This window comes from Nannobrachium achirus (assembly GCF_963921795.1).
Source record: "Nannobrachium achirus genome assembly, chromosome: 21".
Classification (NCBI taxonomy): Eukaryota; Metazoa; Chordata; class Actinopteri; order Myctophiformes; family Myctophidae; genus Nannobrachium; species Nannobrachium achirus.
In genome coordinates, this window is record NC_137828.1 from 20,866,141 (window position 1) to 20,885,115 (window position 18,975).

Sequence of the window (18,975 nt, forward strand, 5' to 3'; positions counted from 1 at the left end):
TGCCTGCAATGAGCTTGAGTTCCACAAGGTGATGAGAGAGTCGAAGGTGCAGAGGTACATCAACAGTCAAGGCTGTACATGGGATTTCAATCCACCCCACTCCTCGCATATGGGAGGCGCATGGGAGCGCATGATTGGAGTTGCACGGAGAATCTTGGATTCCATGCTGATGCACACAAGTTCTTCGAGCTTTACTCATGAGGTCCTGTGCACCCTGATGGCGGAGGTGACGGCCATTGTCAACTCTAGGCCTTTAGTTCCAGTCTCTGCAGATGGAGACTCACCTATGATACTTACACCTGCGATGCTCCTCACACAGAGGCAGAGTGTACCACCCCCTCCTGGGAAGTTCACAGAGCATGATCTCTATAGACAGCAATGGCGCCAAGTGCAGTACCTAGCTGACCAGTTTTGGAATCGCTGGAAGCGAGAGTATCTGCAGACACTGCAAGTCCGCCGCAAATGGCAAGACTCATGTCCTAACATTGAAGTCGGAGATGTTGTCTTACTGAAGGACAACACGGCAGCCAGGAATGACTGGCCTATGGCAGTCATAACGAGCACCTTTCCCAGCAATGATGGAAGAGTTCGCAAAGTAGAACTCCAGGTAGCCAAGCAAGGAGCAAGCAAGAAGTTCCTCAGGCCTGTGTCTGAGATCATCCTTCTCATGAAGAACACCTCCACGTCTGGAGACGAAGCGACAACGAAAGGGCAAGTGGTAAAGACTTGACCCCAACGGTGGGTTATGTACTAGTGACCTCTGACCCCGAAGACTGAACAAGTAGGACTGTAATTCTTACGTTTCTGTTTAGTTACAGTATATATGTTAATATGTATGTGGCATCTTTACAGATACCAAGCGGGGAGTGTTGTGCCTTTAGTTTTGTTAGTTGAGCGCCTCCCACTGGTTGCTTTTATTTTGACACTGTGTTACACTGTGTACCAGTAGTTTTCCATGAGCCCAGTACTTTTCCATTCACACCTGGTACTAATGGTCACACCTGGTACTGATCAACGCTATTAGCCACACAAGAAAAAGCCAGTTTCTCAGTTTGTTGAATGCAGCCACCGAGTACAGCTGAATGAATCTGCTCTGCTACTTTTTCTGCGTTTAGGCCTTCGAAATCATCTTCTGTAAGTAAAAGCTTTACTTAGATCAGCTTGTAGATCGGCACTTTTTGTGAAGTGCTGTATTTCATCTGTTTGACAGTAATTTGAGTAACTTTTTCATGCTTACAGTAATACAGTATGTTTGCCATGCCTAAAGCATATCTGAGTGATATTTTGATGCTTTGCTTATTGTATAGCATTTCATTTTCGCATCTTGCTTATTGTATTGTTTTGTTTGTTTGTTTGCAGTTTCACTCTTATTCATTTACGTCCATGTTGGCGAATAAAGGAGCTTGGAAGCTAGATCCTGACTCCGTCTGACTATTTGAATGGAGTTTGGCTTGCTGCTTAATTGTGTACCTACACACACAAGGGGAGCAGTACACAACTCAAGATCAGTGAGTCTAATACAGATCCTCCTCAAAAAGATGTGAATATTGTGTAAAAGTTTGTTTTCCCCATTGATGAAGACTTTAACTGCTCCTAAACGGATTTCATCCAGGCAGAAAGGAAGGCATGCTCCGACTGCTGTTTCATGGGTTTTATTTTGTCCCCCAAGTAAACACAGTGAAAACTGAAATATAACAACAAAAACATTTCTCAATACATGATCAATAAAACATTCGTCATCAATGTCCTGGGTGGCAGCCAACTTTGCTGCCATCCCCTCAAGTCCATATTTGTTATTTTAACCATAAAACAAATCAGTGCAAAGAAATTAAGTTGTACAACAACAATAAGATGCAATAATAAATAAATAAAGATGCAATTAAGAAATACGTTGTACAATAAACAATAAAATATACCATTACAAAACAAAGAGCCAATAAACAAAAGAACAATTAAAGGTAACATACCGTGTGGCTAACCTGACTTTCGCCAGATGGTTTGCAGCATTGCGTATGCCTGCATAACGCTCTGCTTTACCATCTGGGCTCGGTCCAGCACAACCGATGTAAGGGGCGGGCCATTTTTTCAAATTCTAAAGCAGGTGATTGGATATGGCCGTGCAAACTCCAACCACTCATATTGGCCTGTCTGCATGACGTTGCACCCAGAATCCGCCTCCTGGGTTTCCACGTGGTCTGCAATCAGACTCTATTGGCTCAGAGCCGCTCAGAGCCCGCCCATAGCTGCCGCTGATTGGTCCGGCCCGGGACTTTACGAGTGTTATCAACTGTGCTGGAGCGAGCCCAGATGGTAAAGCAATGCATAAGCAATGCTGCCACCATCTGGCGAAAGTCAGGTTACCGTGTGGCCTTCTGCCCCAGATATTTAGGAGTAGTTAGGAATTTTAGCAAGAGAGATCCCTCTCATGCCCTGTACCTCTTGTTTGTTTGTTCAGTCTGTCTGCCCGAGCCCAACAGGTGAGTTTAATGCTAAAGTGATTAGTCACGTGATACATGTCCCTTCGAATATAAATGACACAGACAGAACAGCAGATGGCACCATAGCGAGGTCAAACGAACTAATATGCAAGGCAGTATACACTGACCAAATTTCAACAACCCAAAAACAATAAAATGTCACAAAACACCAGTTTGGGACAGTTACAAAGACATCATTAACGTATTCCAGAGTATATAAATTAACATACGTTTCAGAAGGTTGACATCTCTGTATTATAAATCCTTCTTTTGAGTGGTCTTGTGTAATAACCTAATATTTTAACATTTCCATGAGCTTTATTGCCATACAACTCTAAATTAAAACTAAACAAAACAAAAAAAGGTTTTGAAGATGTCACTGCATATGAAATACATGTAATATATATATATAGCCTCAGGGCGACAAGCGAGGTCATGCCGTGTCTTGGCCATTGGCAGGTTTGGTCATTTGAAAATGTTGCAGATTTTTTCAAACTTTCATTTCCGTTCATGAAATATATTTTTCAATTTCCATTTCTGGTATGCAGCAAGCATTTTTGCATAATTTTTGCATAATTTGAAGACAAAAAATGGAAGTGGGGAGGAGGCCTGGACATCCGATTTACTCCAGGATGGGGTTGGCGGAAGCATTTGGAAATTGTGGGAAGCAGCAGTCTGTCTCCAGAGACTCCGCTTCTTTTGAATCTCTGCACTGCAACCCAGAGGACGCACGAGGCACCGAGAGCCGTAATGGTCGTAATTATAGACACACAACAGCAGTCAGTACCTGATGAATAACGATAAATACTTGTCTATGGGTACAGCAAAGATCAGTCTACACTACAGTAATTACCCATCTAAAATGTGTTTACGCTGATTATCTTCAGAGATGGGGATGGCTTTTGTGGCAACAAATCCACCCCTGATTATGTTGACATTAAACACTTACAATAGTATGTGTCATATCATATCTGTAAGATTACGTGTGGTGACAAATAACATGTTGTGTATAATAGCTACACTGTGAACGCAGGTTCTTTAGTTCTGTTTTTTAAAGTAACCATTTCAGACATGCTGTGTGGTGCAAGGTTTCCATCCAACAGCTACGATAAAGGAATAAAAATAAAAGAAACTTGAACTTGAACTTGAACTTCAGGCCAGGGACCCCTTAGTCGAGAGAGAGAGATGAAGCAGGGACCCCCACAACCTTTTCATAGATTCCATATAGTTTCATCGTTTGACAGCATGATCATCAGTGTATTTTGGATTCATGTAAATTTGTGTTTTCAGATATTTAACCGCTTGAACCGTCAATACTTAATAAACTTGACCTTTCACTCTGTACTTGAACTTATACTTTTCCCCCTCTACACCAAACCTATTTGCCGAAAATAGCATGATCTACAAGCTCACAACGCCTCGCAGAGCGAGGCGTTGTGAGCTTGTAGATCTGCTATTTTTGGCTAAAGTTCTCAGAATATGGACGTTAGGTTTCAAGTGGTTAAAGGAGAAAAAAAGCTTCTTATTACACAAAGATTTGGAGGACCCCCTGTAGTAAGTCTGAGGACCCCATAGGGGTCCCGGACCCCCTGTTGAAGATCCCTGCTGTACGTACAACTACAAGGTTTCCTTCCAACAGCTACGATAAAGGAATAAAATAAAGGAAACTTGAACTTGAACTGGTGTACAATGTAGAATATACGATCTAAAGTATGTGTTTGTATTGTATTGTAGGTGCATAGGGCTGTCCTCTAAGCGTAGAGCTGTTGGATAGCCTTCGGCAGGGGCGTCGCACCAAGTTCTGATTGTTGACATCAGGCTGTTCCGGAGGAAATCGGCGCAAGCGCTGACTCATTGTGACATCACATCTGAGATCACGTACGCCACATGAGTCAACAAAAAATGCCATGGTTACGTATTCTGATGTTCCTATATGGGCATAAAAGGACACAGGCAAACATATGGTCAAAACGGCTCTTATGACAACAGGTATAATGGGGTTTGCATTAAAGGGTGGGGCATTCATTCCCTATTTCAAATTCGGCACGCGCGTTCCCCGCCGCAGCAGGTAGTGCAGTGCCTGGCCTCGATCCGATACGATACGCGATTTTCTGGAACCAGCACGAAAGGTTCGGATTCTGATGTCTGACATCAGGGTTTTCCGGAACCGGCACTGTGTCTGCATAGATCTCCATTTATGGGCATAAAATGGATGCAGACAGACAGATACGGATATCTCCATATATGAGCATAAATGGACACAGGCAAGCAGATGGTCAAAGATCTCCATATATGGGCATCTTCTAGTAGTAATAATAATCGAAAATTAATAATAATAATTATTATTATTTTAATTGGTATGAACACCCAGGCAGCGACAGTAGGTAATGAGTGATTCTGGACCATAAATGACCATAAGTTAAAATAAATTGCAAATAATGGCCCAGGCGTTTAAACGAACCTGGCGTTTATTTGAGACAGGCGTTTATTGAGCAAAATGGGGTCAGACCCCGGGCGTTTAAAAGAGACCAGGCGGCAGTTTGCCACCGGGCTATTAATTGGTTATTTACGGTATTTGGCTACGGACCCCCATCTCAAAATATTTACTTCCAGGGACCCCCCAGAAGCAAAGATCGAGTTACAAATGTTCGCTTGAAAAATACATAGGCTATATTCAAAGATTTGCAAAAATTTTCACGACTTCAAAAATAGCAGATCTACAAGCTGCAAGCTTGTATATCTGCTATTTTTCAATAGCTAAAGTATAAAATAATTAAGCCCCCTCCACCTTGGGCCCTAGTAACTCAGTCCCACTTTTTCCCGGGGTCCGCTCACTATCCCGACGGGCCGCTGTTCCGACTAGCGTTGGCAGGTTAGTTACTGAGGTACGGTTACTGAGGTTAAGTTTAGGGTTAGGGGTAGAGTTAGGGTTAGTTTTAGTGTCGGAATACCGGCCCGTCGGCACACTGATGCGGACCCCTTTCCCCCCCCCTTGTGACGCCCCTGGCCTTCGGCATGCAATAGCCTCACTGACCCACAAGCAAGTGCAATCTGATGACATGCCAGCTTGGGTTACAGCCCCTCTCTCCTCGCTTGCCCGAATGTAGCTAGGAAACTAAATCATGCAACCATGAAGGCTTAACTCATTTGCTGCCATTTTAACATTGTACTGTATGGCTTTTCTGCCATTTTGTACAATGATATATTTTTTTTATATTTACATTTTTCCTAAATTCTGTATTTGCACGACAATGTCATACAGTAATGAAAATGAAAGAGGACAAGCTCTAGTTTCACCAAAAAAATATAATTTTGTATTTACAAGGTACCATTCTATAGTTAGAGCCATTTCAAAACCCTTGTTTTTTGATTTTCCGAGCTTAAAAATCTAATGAAAGGGAGTTATTTAGGTTTTTGTGAATGGTCTTTTTTCAAGCACATAATGCACTTGATATATGTATTTATGGCTTCAGGCACTTAGCAGATGAGTGTACTAGTGTAATAAGTGTAATTGTGTATAACTGGAATTGTGTAATAGTGCTGTAATAGGCCACCTCTTGCCCTTAGGGCGTCTTACTTCACACAAAGAGAAATACGCTTTTTATATTGGACTCCGACTGGCCCACGATGGTCTGCAATACCTCCTCGCACGCGCACACACACACACACACACACACACACACACACACACACACACACACACACACACACACACACACACACACACACACACGTTCTCTCATGCCAATAAACCTCCATCGCCATAGGCCAATCAATCAATCAATCAAAGCTGTTGCTGATCCGGTCTGGGTCTATATCGGATACGGAAACGTTTCTTACATGTATGTGAGTTTGTACAAAACCGGATACAGTAGGCGGGCTTCAGAACGGATCACTGCTGATTAGCCAGGATTCCACCACAGCCTACAGCTACAAGTTTTCCACGGGTACTTGCCCTGGCTGCTACCGAAACAGCACTCAGCACAAAGTTAGGAGGATGAAAGTAAAAAAAGAAACTTACAGCAAATGGAACGATCGTTGCGCTTCTTCCTCATATTCGGCCTCACTGTTACTGGCCTGGGATCCATGTATGTTACAGACAGCTCGTTATACAAAGGACGCGACATATCCTTGGGATTATATGGACACACGACGACACGAGGATGTATTTTTACCGACGCGATTGCTGCAAGATGGGGGGACAAGATGGAAATCTCGCTCGTCCATCATCATCTCGACCGGAGGGATAAGGACTCACTCCACAGAGGTTGGCCTCGGGAGTCGGAAAACAAGTCCATTGGCCTCTTTTGCCACCCCCGGGACCCCGAAATCGGTGGATATTCCAAGTCTGAAGGAAGCCGCGGTACGTAGATTTATAGTTGTGACTGTTGGTTTTGATTTAAAGCAAGGGTGTCGGTTCTGGGCCCTGGGTACAAGGATTCACTGTGGGCCCCCCATGAATGTTCTTCATATGGGGATTTAAAAAATAGCAGATCTACAAGCTTGCAGCGCGGCACTCGGTTCCGCGCTGTGAGCTTGTAGATCTGCTATTTTTCAATCGCAAAAGTATAAAATATCAAAGGCCCTTCCACCTTGGGCCCTAGTAACTCAGCCCCACGTTCTTTTCCCCCCCTTGTGACATCCCTGCTAGCTGTTGACATACTTTGTCGCTCCTAGTTTGAAATATTTCTGGGGCATTATGGAGCTCTGTATTGTATTGGCCATGGCAGTTCAGGGCTTTTCAAGTGAAAATGTCACGGGATTGTGTTTGATTTATTCATAATGGTCTCTAGAGATCGAGCCGCACTGTTGTAGCTAGTAGGCTACTGCTATAGCCTCCGCTTGGGGGGGCTTCTCCATTCTGACATGCTGCCATTCAGAGACATTCACTTCCAATTCCATAGATGGTGTAGGAATGGGGGGGTGTGTGAATGGCATGGCTGCATGTTGGAGTGAGGATGCGGGAGGGAAAAAAAAAAAAAAACGCATTGTGGTGCCTGGTGCCAGCCAGGCTGCAGCGGTGCGTGCGGAATGCCACCACCGTTCCTTCACTGTGGATTATGGGGAGAATTATACACTTTTATTGAGATTTATACATTTATTACACTCTTGTTTTCAAACACACTAGCTTTGATGTGTGATATTTTGGTTTCCCTATATGACAGAAGGCTCAAAATTTTTCAGGGGCTGGGGAAGAGTGTAATTTAGCATTACATAATTTAAAAGCACATTTGCGGGATTTACGGGCATGGCAGGGCCGTACAGCGGAAAATTTACGGGTGCTACGGGCATCGCGGCAAATGAGTTAATAGCCCGGGATCCTTTTAACAACACAAATCTATGTATGTATGGGTGTCCATGGCACTGAATTCTTTAATAATTTATTCTGTGTTATGTACAGTATCTGTATTCAGGGGTGTCGCACCAAATTCTGGGCCCTGGGTACAAGGATTCTCTGCGTTATATTGTGCTTTAACTATTGAAAAATAGCAGATATACACAAATGTTCTCTTAAAAAATACATACCGGTATATTCAAAGATTTGCACACATTTTCACGACTTTTCAAAAATAGCAGATCTACAACCTCGCAGCGTGGCACTCGGTACCGCACTGTGAGCTTGTAGATCTGCTATTTTTCAATAGCTAATGTATAAAATAATGAAGGCCCCTCCACCTTGGGCCCTAGTAACTCAGTCCCACTCCCCCTTGTGACGCCCCTGTCTGTATTGCACACTGAACATAGCTTATAAGCTAAAAAAAAACAAAAAAAAACACCCATCTCTGCATTATCCTCTCTCTCTCTCTCTCTCTCTCTCTCTCTCTCTCTCTCTCTCTCTCTCTCTCTCTCTCTCTCCATCTCTCTCTCTCTCTCTCTCTCTCTCTCCATCTCTCTCTCTCTCTCTCTCTCTCTCTCTCTCTCTCTCTCTCTCTCTCTCTCTCTCTCTCTCTCTCTCTCCCCTCCTGTGTGTGTGTGTGTGTGTGTGTGTGTGTGTGTGTGTGTGTGTGTGTGTGTGTGTGTGTGTGTGTGTGTGTGTGTGTGTGTGTGTGTGTGTGTGTGTGTGTGTGTGTGTGTGTGTGTGTGTGTGTGGGCCAATGCCTTACAGTTGTTCTGCTGTGTAATAAGCAAAGCAACCGCTGTCAACGTCTCTCATAAGGCCTGTATCAGTGGGACGGCTGCCAAGCCACTATTCTGCATCTCATTAATTTGGAGCCAGCAATGTGTTTCATGGAGATAAATGCTGAGACACGGGATCTCTCTCTCTCTCTCTCTCTCTCTCTCTCTCTCTCTCTCTCTCTCTCTCTCTCTCTGCCAGTGATATTCAACTGGCGGCCCGCGGGCCCGTGGGGAGTTTTTTTTCTCAAAAAAATCAAACCTCGGTTCGAAGTGAAGCAGTGAATTCTTAGTTCCAGAGCTATGCAATCTGTGTTCTAGATCTATACATTATATCTTCTAGATCTATACTTTCTATGTGCTTTAGTTCTATATTTTCATGTATTCTGAATGAATTAATGATTTTGTCTGGAGGGCCAAATTGTCATGTGAAGCTTGAACAATCCTCAATTCTGCATGCACGGGACAGACATGGGACAGACAAAGCCACACCTTGGAAGCGGCTTTCACCGCTTCAAAAATTATAATAATCGTGGATGGTTGGTTGTAAAGGATGACCATTTTAAATGTTTTCCATTACTTCAACCAAAACTCGTTGATGGTTAATAACCAGTATGACGCCTAAGGGCAACAAGCAACCTCACCCTAAAAGGCGAGGTCACACCATGTCTTGGCCGTCTGGCCAGTGATGTATATCGGAACAGTTACCCATATATGGAGACCCCTGATACCCATATACGGAGTTGGAGATCCATGTACTGTATGTGGAGAAATGCTGTGAGACCCCAAACATGCTTACTCAGTTATTCGTTGTATGAAAGTCCTATGATGTCTATGTCATGTCTATGTGTGTGTGTCATCTGAAATCATACATACAATCCCTTTTGTGCCCATATATGGAGATTTCTGTCTGTAGAACCAACCACACTGATATGGGCTGTCTTGGCCATCTGTCTTGGCCATACCGTTATATGGATTCTGTTAGTGTGCTATGTGGCCTCCATATATGGGCATTCCCATATGAAGTCCTGTTAGATATGGGGTTAATATTGATGACATCAGGGATCTCCATATATGGGAATAAAAGGGATTCTGTTAGTGTGGGCGACAAACCCATAGACGTACACGTACGGCGACAATATGTGCCGTTTCTCATACTAATTAAGGGGTAGTACAACATGATGTCCATTGTTATGTGCTATATATATATATATATATAGGTCCTATGGGATGATAATGGATACATTATGCCCATTTTGGTGACGTACGAGTACATTTTCAGCCTATCTTCATATAATTGGTCCTCTTACAGTATAAGATTGGACCATTTCTGTCTACTTTCGTCTTAGAAGGAGGGCTGAGGACAGTTCAGAGAGAACCATAGTTGAGAGTTAGAGCATCATGACGCTATTGAGTGATTGGAGTTCACTCAAAACTCAAAATAGGTGGCTAAAAATTGGGGGAAATGGCTTATAATGGACGAACTGCTAGCCTCGCTTACTCATCTGCGAAGAGAAAAGCCTGGTCAAGATATGAGGCAGAAACCGTTCTAGGAGGTGGGGCTGAATTTTCCCGGAAGTTGTATATTTTTCACAGAGCGGTGTTCCTGCAAACGTGTTCCCCGCTGGAAGAAAATCTGGTCTACCTCTCCTGCTCCGTCGGTTGCGCTCGCAATAAACAATATACAAACAAAAACATTGATTCGGGCGATTACACCTATTAACAGTGGTTAAGAGCTACAATCTATTTTTTTTTTTTTTTCGCTTGGGAATGTAAACAGACCCGCACCGCATGACGTAAAGTCCGTTAAACGCAGCACTTCCGCTAAAAATCTTGGAACCAAGCGGAAGTCATATCTTGCCCAGGGTGACGAACTGCACTCAAGACTCATTATACGGTTTCTGGTTCAACCATTAACTTTTCTTTTTCGTTGTGAGGCCCCCGACTTTAAGTAATTTTACAATTGTGGCCCCCTGCCCAACCTAGTTGAATACCCCTGATCTATGCTCTCCATCTGTCTCTCTCTTTCATTTCATAAACTCTCTCTGTTACTCTGCCCATCATAATATGGATGTGTTCATTGGCCTCTCTGTCGGCAGTGACATGGTATTCGGTACAAAAGCGGCAGACAGAAACCTTGTGCTGTGTGTGTGTGTGTGTGTGTGTGTGTGTGTGTGTGTGTGTGTGTGTGTGTGTGTGTGTGTGTGTGTGTGTGTGTGTGTGTGTGTGTGTGTGTGTGTGTGTGTGTGTGTGTGTGTGTGTGTGTGTGTCTTGTGATGCCTGATTGATTCTTTGGGGGAAATTCAAATGATTTCCATTTCAAATGGGAGCCGTCCGCATCGCCCTTCGCCTGCTGAAAAATATACCTCAGAAGCTGTAAGGCAATCAGTCAGTCAGTCAGTCAGTCAGTCAGTCAGTCAGTCAGCCGTTTTCTCCCGGAAACTTGATCACAATACCTGTATCATGCACCGTCCATCAATGTGCGGGTCCTTGACATGTGTCTGCAGTGTTGTTTTTGACAGCAAATTTTGATTTAGTTTTAGTCATAGTCTTTTGAATAAAATGTCTTTTAGTTTTAGTCATAATTTAGTCACCTGAAAAGTTTTAGTTTTAGTCGACTAAATAATCATAAGATTTTAGGCGACTAAATCTACAGTTGATTTAGCCAACTGTAGAATTGTATTTTGGCAGGCCTTGATGGCATCGTAATGGCTGATTTTACACTTGGTTGTGTGCTGAAAATAGCTGATCTACAAGCTCACAACGCGTTGCAGAGCGACACATTGTGAGCTTGTAGATCTGCTATTTTCAGCATGCAACACCTGAGAGCAACCAAACGTAAATTGACTCTCTTCTCCACTAGTCCCTCCCTAACGTTTAAGTCTAGATTTTTTATTTTGTTGACGAAATTGTCAATATATTTAGTCTTAGTTTTACTCACCACAGCTTAGTTTTTATTTCGTCTTTATTTCGTTTTCGTCAGTGAAAAAATGCGGTCGACAAACATTTGTCGACAAAATCAACACTGCTTGTCTGTCTGTGTGTCTGTCTGTGATGCGAGGCACGGCTGAAGTGCAATGACATGAACGGTTTTTAAAAATGTCACCGACCTTTCTCTGTGTCACTCCCCACTGCGCAAAAAGACCAAGAATCCCTAGATATCGTTGCCCGAATATTACCAGATACAAGTCATGTATGATGATATCCGGATTGGATACTCTCCGAACAGCAAGTGAAATACATTTCATGTTCGGAGCATATCGAACTCCCAATATGGGACCACTTTATTCTTGCTAGAATATGGAGTTAATCTTTATCCCGGATACTGTATACGACCACATGCCATATTCGGAAAATAACTCTAATCCCTGTCTAAAATATCTCATCAGAAATGGACAGCTGTCATTTCTGGAAATGATTCTTAACTCATATCCAATGTCAAGATATTATACATATATGACCACTATCCATATTTCAAGTCCAAACACCAGAAGTATCTTAAATCCATATATTGTATTGATATGACCTGTAACTATATATGTGCTGATATCCAGATTGGATACTCTCCGAACAGCAAGTGAAATACATTTCATGTTTGGAGCATATCGAACTCCCAATATGGGACCACTTTATTCTTGCTAGAATATGGAGTTAATCTTTTCCCAGATACTGTATACGACCACATGCCATATTCGGAAAATAACTCCAGGCAGTGTCTAAAATATCTCATCAGAAATGGACAGTTGTCATTTCTGGAGATGAGTCATAACTCATATCCAATGTATTGATACAACCTCTAACCATATTTCAAGTCCAAACGCCAGGTGTATTTTAGCTCAGGATACTGTATTGATACGACCTGTGACCTTGTTTCAAGTCCAAACACTGGGTGTATTTTAGCTCAGGATACTGTATTGATATGACCTGTGACCATATTTCAAGTGCCAATACCGGGTGTACATTGGCTCAGGATACTGTATTGATATGACCTGTGACCATATTTCAAATCCAAACACTTGGTGTATTTTAGCTCAGGATTCTGTATTGATACAACCTGTAACCATATATGAAGTCCAAACACAGGGTGTATTTTAGCTCAGGATACTTTATTGATACGGCCTGTAACCATATATGAAGTCCAAACACGGGGTGTATTTTAGCTCAGGATTCTGTACTGATACGACCTATAACCATATATTAAGTCCAAACACGGGTGTATTTTAGCTCAGGATTCTGTACTGATACGACCTGTGACCATATATGAAGTCCAAACACGGGGTGTATTTTAGCTCAGGATTCTGTATTGATACGACCTATAGCCATATATTAAGTCCAAACACTGGGTGTATTTTAGCTCAGGATTCTGTATTGATACGACCTGTAACCATATAGGAAGTCCAAACACCGGGTATATTTTACCTCAGGATACCGTATTGATACAACCTGTAACCATATATTAGGTCCAAACAACAGGTCTATTTTAGCTCAGGATACTGTATTGATACGGCCTGTAACCATATTTCAGGCCCAAACACCAGGTGTATTTTAGCTCAGGATACTGTATTGATATGACCTGTAACCATATGTCAAGTCCAAACACCAGGTGTATTTTTATGTCAGGATACATTCATGATTGATATGACCTATAACCTGTATACCATCCATGGACCATATCAGGATGATTCACCATACCAGGACACAGTTCATTGTCCCCATGAGCCTATACTAGGTCCGCTCCTTTCTCTCTACACCAAATGATAGTCAAAAAATTAAATATGAAGGTACACATTTCAACACATGAAAATCACTTAATGCAATTAAGCAAATATTTATTTTTTAGAGCAAATGTTATTTTAAATGTTCTTTTAAAACGGGGGCTAAAACCTAAGAACAGTATTTTGAGAACAATATTTACACACACACACACACACACACACACACACACACACACACACACACACACACACACACAGGGATTGTTGAATATAAAATTAATAGAACACATCCAATTATTACTTAACACACTCCAGGTAGGTAAGAACCATATTTGAAACAGGTCACTGTTGGACAGAATAAACAAATCAGAACCAAAAGCATGAACAGAACACCACCGTTAATTGGCGTTGTGCAAACTATAATCCCAGGTTTCTAGAAGATGGCATAAATGTTTCCCGTTCTTCCATAGCTTGTTCTGGTTATTCTGGTTCAAATCTGCTGCTGAGCCAATGAAACAAAGCTATGGGAATCTGAACAGGAAAAATTGATGCCCCTTCTAAAAACCCAGGAGTACAGTTGTACTCAGAGCCTATAACAAGCCTTACTAAGTCCCAGAGGTGTCCTCCTCACTCTGCTGCAGGTAGATCTGCTTGCCCTCTGCAGGAGGGCATAAATTGTCCACAATAGGTGCGAACATGGGTGGACCTGGGCTGCACACCCTTCTTCCTATTGTCATCCAGGACCTTCCGACAGTCCGCCATTATTTTGGACAGCCGTGATGAGCGCCACTTTGGTGATTTGATTTTGAAAACAGTTTTGTCCTTGTCACTGACGAAATTGGCGTCTGCAGCTGCACCGCTGAGGTATAGCTGGTCCTCTTTGGACAGTATCTTCTGTCCAACACCGACCTGTTTCTTGAAGAGCTGTGTAACAGATGGGAAGAGGAGGTTAGACTCAACATGTTCTATTCACCCATTCTGGTCAAAAGGAAAACCTTTGATATGGGGCCCCCAGTTTTGCCTTGTCTGCTTATAATAAGCAATTTTAGGCTTGTTGTCTCCACCAGGCCGAAGGCATTGGGAGACAATGTTTTCACTCCTGGCTGTCCGTCTTCACTATAACAGGCTGATTTGGGGTTTTGCTTATAACTCCACTGAATAAATATTGTACAAACATACTCCCTAAACCGTTGCCCTGCATTGTAAAAAGTAAAAATAAATAAAAATAAAATGTGCTTATTTGCCTCATTTGTTATAATCAAGTTAATATCAAACAGCTAACCATATTTTGAGACCACTCTGAGCTCTGCTGTAGGCCAGCATAGATAGGAGGAGACATGACCAGGTTAACTGCACACATAGATGGTTAACAAACCTTATAGATCTGCCATTTTCAAATAGCCGGTGTACTGTAGAGTTGTCAAACTTAGCCTAGTTCTTTTGTGCTTGTTTGACTTATACCCAGTCCCTTGTTTCTCTTGTCAAACCTGGCAATAAAAAAGCGATTACCTGCATTACACTTGCTGCCCACTAAGGAGGAAGTTGAATGAAACAGATAAGGGCAATAATCAATGCTGGCGACTAGAGAAGGGCCAGGAACACGTTAATGTCTACCCTTTTCAAACTCCAACCCAACTAGGATCTTAAAGAATAGGGATTATTCTGGTCCAGCTGAAACACTTATTCAAGGTCACAAAATGAATCTGACCCTGTTCTTGGCAACACAATGTAACAATGCAATAGGCCTTAAAGCTCTGGAAAACTAGAGATCACTTTCATCCAATATGAACTGTATGACAATACTCTACATGTTACAGATGGGAAGAAAAACTAATGTTATTAGTTACTACTTCAATTGGTTTACAGATGCATCCACTTCAGCTCAACAGCTTGTCGCAGGCATCATCCAACTCACTGCTACCAGCAGCCCTTGCTGCCAGCTTCCATCCAAAATGACTTTATGGGGGCTATATTATGTCTAGAAAAAATTATAATAATCATACTTGAACTGGGGGATGCCCACCCTGACAAGCACTTGGACTTGCAGGAGTTGATTCATTACATTTAGTTGACTGTTCCACTGATAAATATTGTTAAAATCTACAAGCTTACAATGAAAGCCGTAAAAAAAAAGTCTGTATACACTTATGCTGTATATTGGTATGTTTACTGTTGGGTGAGAAAACAATGTTGCATTAGTTACTCATCAGTGGACCCCCACTTGGGAATCATCACAACACTTGAGTAAACAGTTTGATATTTACTGACTCGAAGGCAATTTCATGATACCATCATGATAATAATGAATACCTACTCATCCCGCGAGGGAAATTCAGATATCGCAGCCCAACCCAGCTGCTTTTTTTCTCCAGCTTAACCCAGCCGAACCCGGTGCTGCCCACAAGGAGCGCGGGGAGAGGGGAGCAGTGATAGCTGGAGCGGGGGATCGTACCTGCGACCTCTGGGGCCTCCGGAGTCCTAGGTGTGGATACTAACCACTCAGCTATCACTGCTCTCATGAAAGCCTATGGTAGGAAGCCTCTCAGAACCCCACCTTTTGGGTAAAATCCACCTTTGGCCAGGAAATAGAATATACCCACCAGACAGAATCTTTGATTCGCTCAAGTGTGCCACCTATCTGGACTGGACAACAATGCTATTGCCCAGACCTGTAGAATAAGCTTAAGATCATAAACCTGCCTTTGTGTTTTTGTGAGTAGTGAAACCATTTCTCAGCAATGACCACCTCACTGTTATATCCCTTACATAAGGTAATTGATAATTCACATGATCAAACAAATGCAACCGTAATACAACAGGGCAATAACTCACCCGATCTCTCCTGCTGGTAATCGTCTTTCTCCTCTTCACGTCCTCTATGGGCCCATCCAGCTCCATCTTCTTGCTGGCCTTTAGGTTTTCATAAGCTCTATTGCAAGCCTCTAGTGAATTAAACAACAAATACAACTAAATGAACTCTAAATATATAATAAAGGCATCTCAAAAGGATAGTGATGACTCGAAGAAATTAGCAGACCAAATGTACAAATCTGCAATCCAGAGTTGCACCACTAACTATTGACTGCCCGTACATCCAAACAAACAGTCCCATCTGACAGTACCAAATTATTTTAAACTCACCTTTTGTTTTCTGTTTTCTGTTTAGATGTATGGGCTGCCAAAGGTTGTTGCAGCTCTAGATTCAACATGTTTAAAAATAATCTAGAGTTGCAAGTTGCAGTGAAGGGAGACCCCTGTTATTTAATTTAGAAAACATTATAGAAATCACTAATGTTTGAATAGAAAACTAACCTTTTCAAACAAATCACTTGCACCAATATTACATTTTTCAATATTAGTCAGTGCGCAATCTGTTAACTTCAACTGTGTAAAATCAAATTTACAATTTAGGCATTTAGCAGAAGCTTTTAATTCAGAGCGACTTACAGTGAGCAAGGTTAACACATACATAGAATGCAGAGAGACAGTGTAGTACCTCAGTAATCTAGGATCACAGGTATGCCAGGAAATCCTATTGTTATTGTTAAAATTACAACCAATGTAAGGGCATATGTCCCCAAATTAATGCAATACCACACTTACTTCTGATAAGGCAGGTGGGATTTTGGATGAGGAAGTTCTTGTGTCCACTCCATCAATATTCTCCATGATGGCATCCCATTTTGAATGTAGGTTTTCTGCCAGGTCACCAACCCTGTGTGGGAGAAAATAATATATAGTTATGAATTTAGCATTACTGTCTTACTTGTTGGTGAACTCACTCAAGTAGCCTAATACTAAAGTACATTTTCTGTTGAAATGATTTTGACTGGGCAGAAGCATAGCCTAATTGCCTTGATGCAGATTCAAACTAGTGTCAGCTGGTGGCTGGACAAACACACCTGCCCTCTGCAGTGGTCTAATTTGAATGTATCTTTCTCAACAACCCTTGAATATGATGGAATATTATTAAGGATTACTGGGATTATGGTAAGATCACATTTCATGACACACACACACACACACACACACACACACACACACACACACACACACACACACACACACACACACACACACACACACACACACACACACACACACACAATGCAGTGTGAACTCCTGTAACTCACTAGCTCCCACTCCCACTTTGAGAACTATGGCACTAAATCAGTGTTTTTCAAACCTTTTTGATATCAATTATTTATGTATTTGAGCCATATGGTTCACCATTTAGTGAGATTTAGCCTCTCAGTCTCATACCCAATACTTTAGTGCAGATCATGTGTAACAATAATTTAGCTTGTCCATTTGGTTTGATTTTACAATAATTAAAATATCTATAGGGGTCCATTTGGTTATCAACATTATTTAGCTGGGGACCACCTGGAACCACCTCATAGACCACTAGTGCAGTGGTTCTCAACCTAACATGTTACTAAACAAACACTCTATAGCAATGATTACTGTCACAATAAAGCAATTTAACTGCTGAATATATAATGGACCTTGTATAATGGAAACATTTTAACAGGAATGAGGGTTCCTGTCACATATTAAAAGGGGTCTGCAGCCAAATAGTCTACATTTTGGATTTTGGGGTCCTTGACATGAAAAGGGCTGAAAACACTGGAGTATGAATTGTAAATAGTGAAGTTGTAAAAAATACTGGAAGCAAAAGCAATCACTTGAAATAGCTTTACATACCTGTGTCATCTCCCTGCTCCAAAACTCCTTCTCTGTGTGCCAAAAGTCTCCATAATGTAGATTTAATCCCACAAATAGATTGGCAGCAACCTATCTTCCTGTTCAACAATCAACAGTGATTTTATTTAGTTTAGCTTTATCCTAAATCACTTTTAGACAAGCAGCTCTCAATGCTTGCTGTTGGTGACAAATGTACAGTAACTGCTGTGCTGTGTGCTGCTGGCTGTTTGGATTCAAAGTGGGGGTGTGCTCTCAGCAGAGCCAATGGTAGCTGGCCACGTCACAGTCACATGACACACAGCCAATCAGGCATTTGCAATTGCATTGTGGGAAGTGTAGTTGATTTTCAAACTGCTTTCCATAAAAACACATATATTGTGTTCCTCTCTGTAACTACAAAGATGGCTCCCTTCATCTTTCATATGTTTCCTCCAAACTATAATATATATCAGATTTAATTACAGATGATAATTTGCTTATATAACCGTGTATGTCGTGTCTGTTGTATGATGATGTTTTTATTGTATTATAGGCCTACTCATTTCAAGCAGGATAGTTTTATATTAAGCTTCTGAAGCATTGAGGAATACAGTATGGTAGTGGATCTCAAACATTTCAAAGAAGAAACATTTCCATTAGAGAAGATTTTGATGAGTCTAGCAGTGATTCTCAACTATTTTAATTGCAAGAACCCCAGTTTGACATGCATTAGTCTAAGTACGGACCCCATTCTATGGCATTTCTATCTGAGACCCCAATTTATTGTAAAATCAATGTTAATGGGTCCATTTTGGTTCCATTTGTACACTCTATGAGTTACCCATAAGGGTCCATTTCATTCCTAACTATCATTTAGCGGGGGACCCCCTGGAACTCCCTCAAGGACCCCACTTCGAGAACTAATGCAGTTAATATCAGGTTGCCATTCCATATATCTTTACTGTTTTTTTTTTTACCCATTA

The 18,975-nt window shown here is 41.8% G+C and overlaps 1 protein-coding gene across 1 annotated transcript in view; it reads left to right on the plus strand.

The window, feature by feature from the left end:
• The window catches only part of ctnnd2a (catenin (cadherin-associated protein), delta 2a), a gene marked incomplete at both ends in the record, with an annotated part of 625,519 nt that overhangs the window by 323,413 nt on the left and 283,131 nt on the right, over positions 1-18,975 (plus strand). The window lies entirely within an intron of this gene.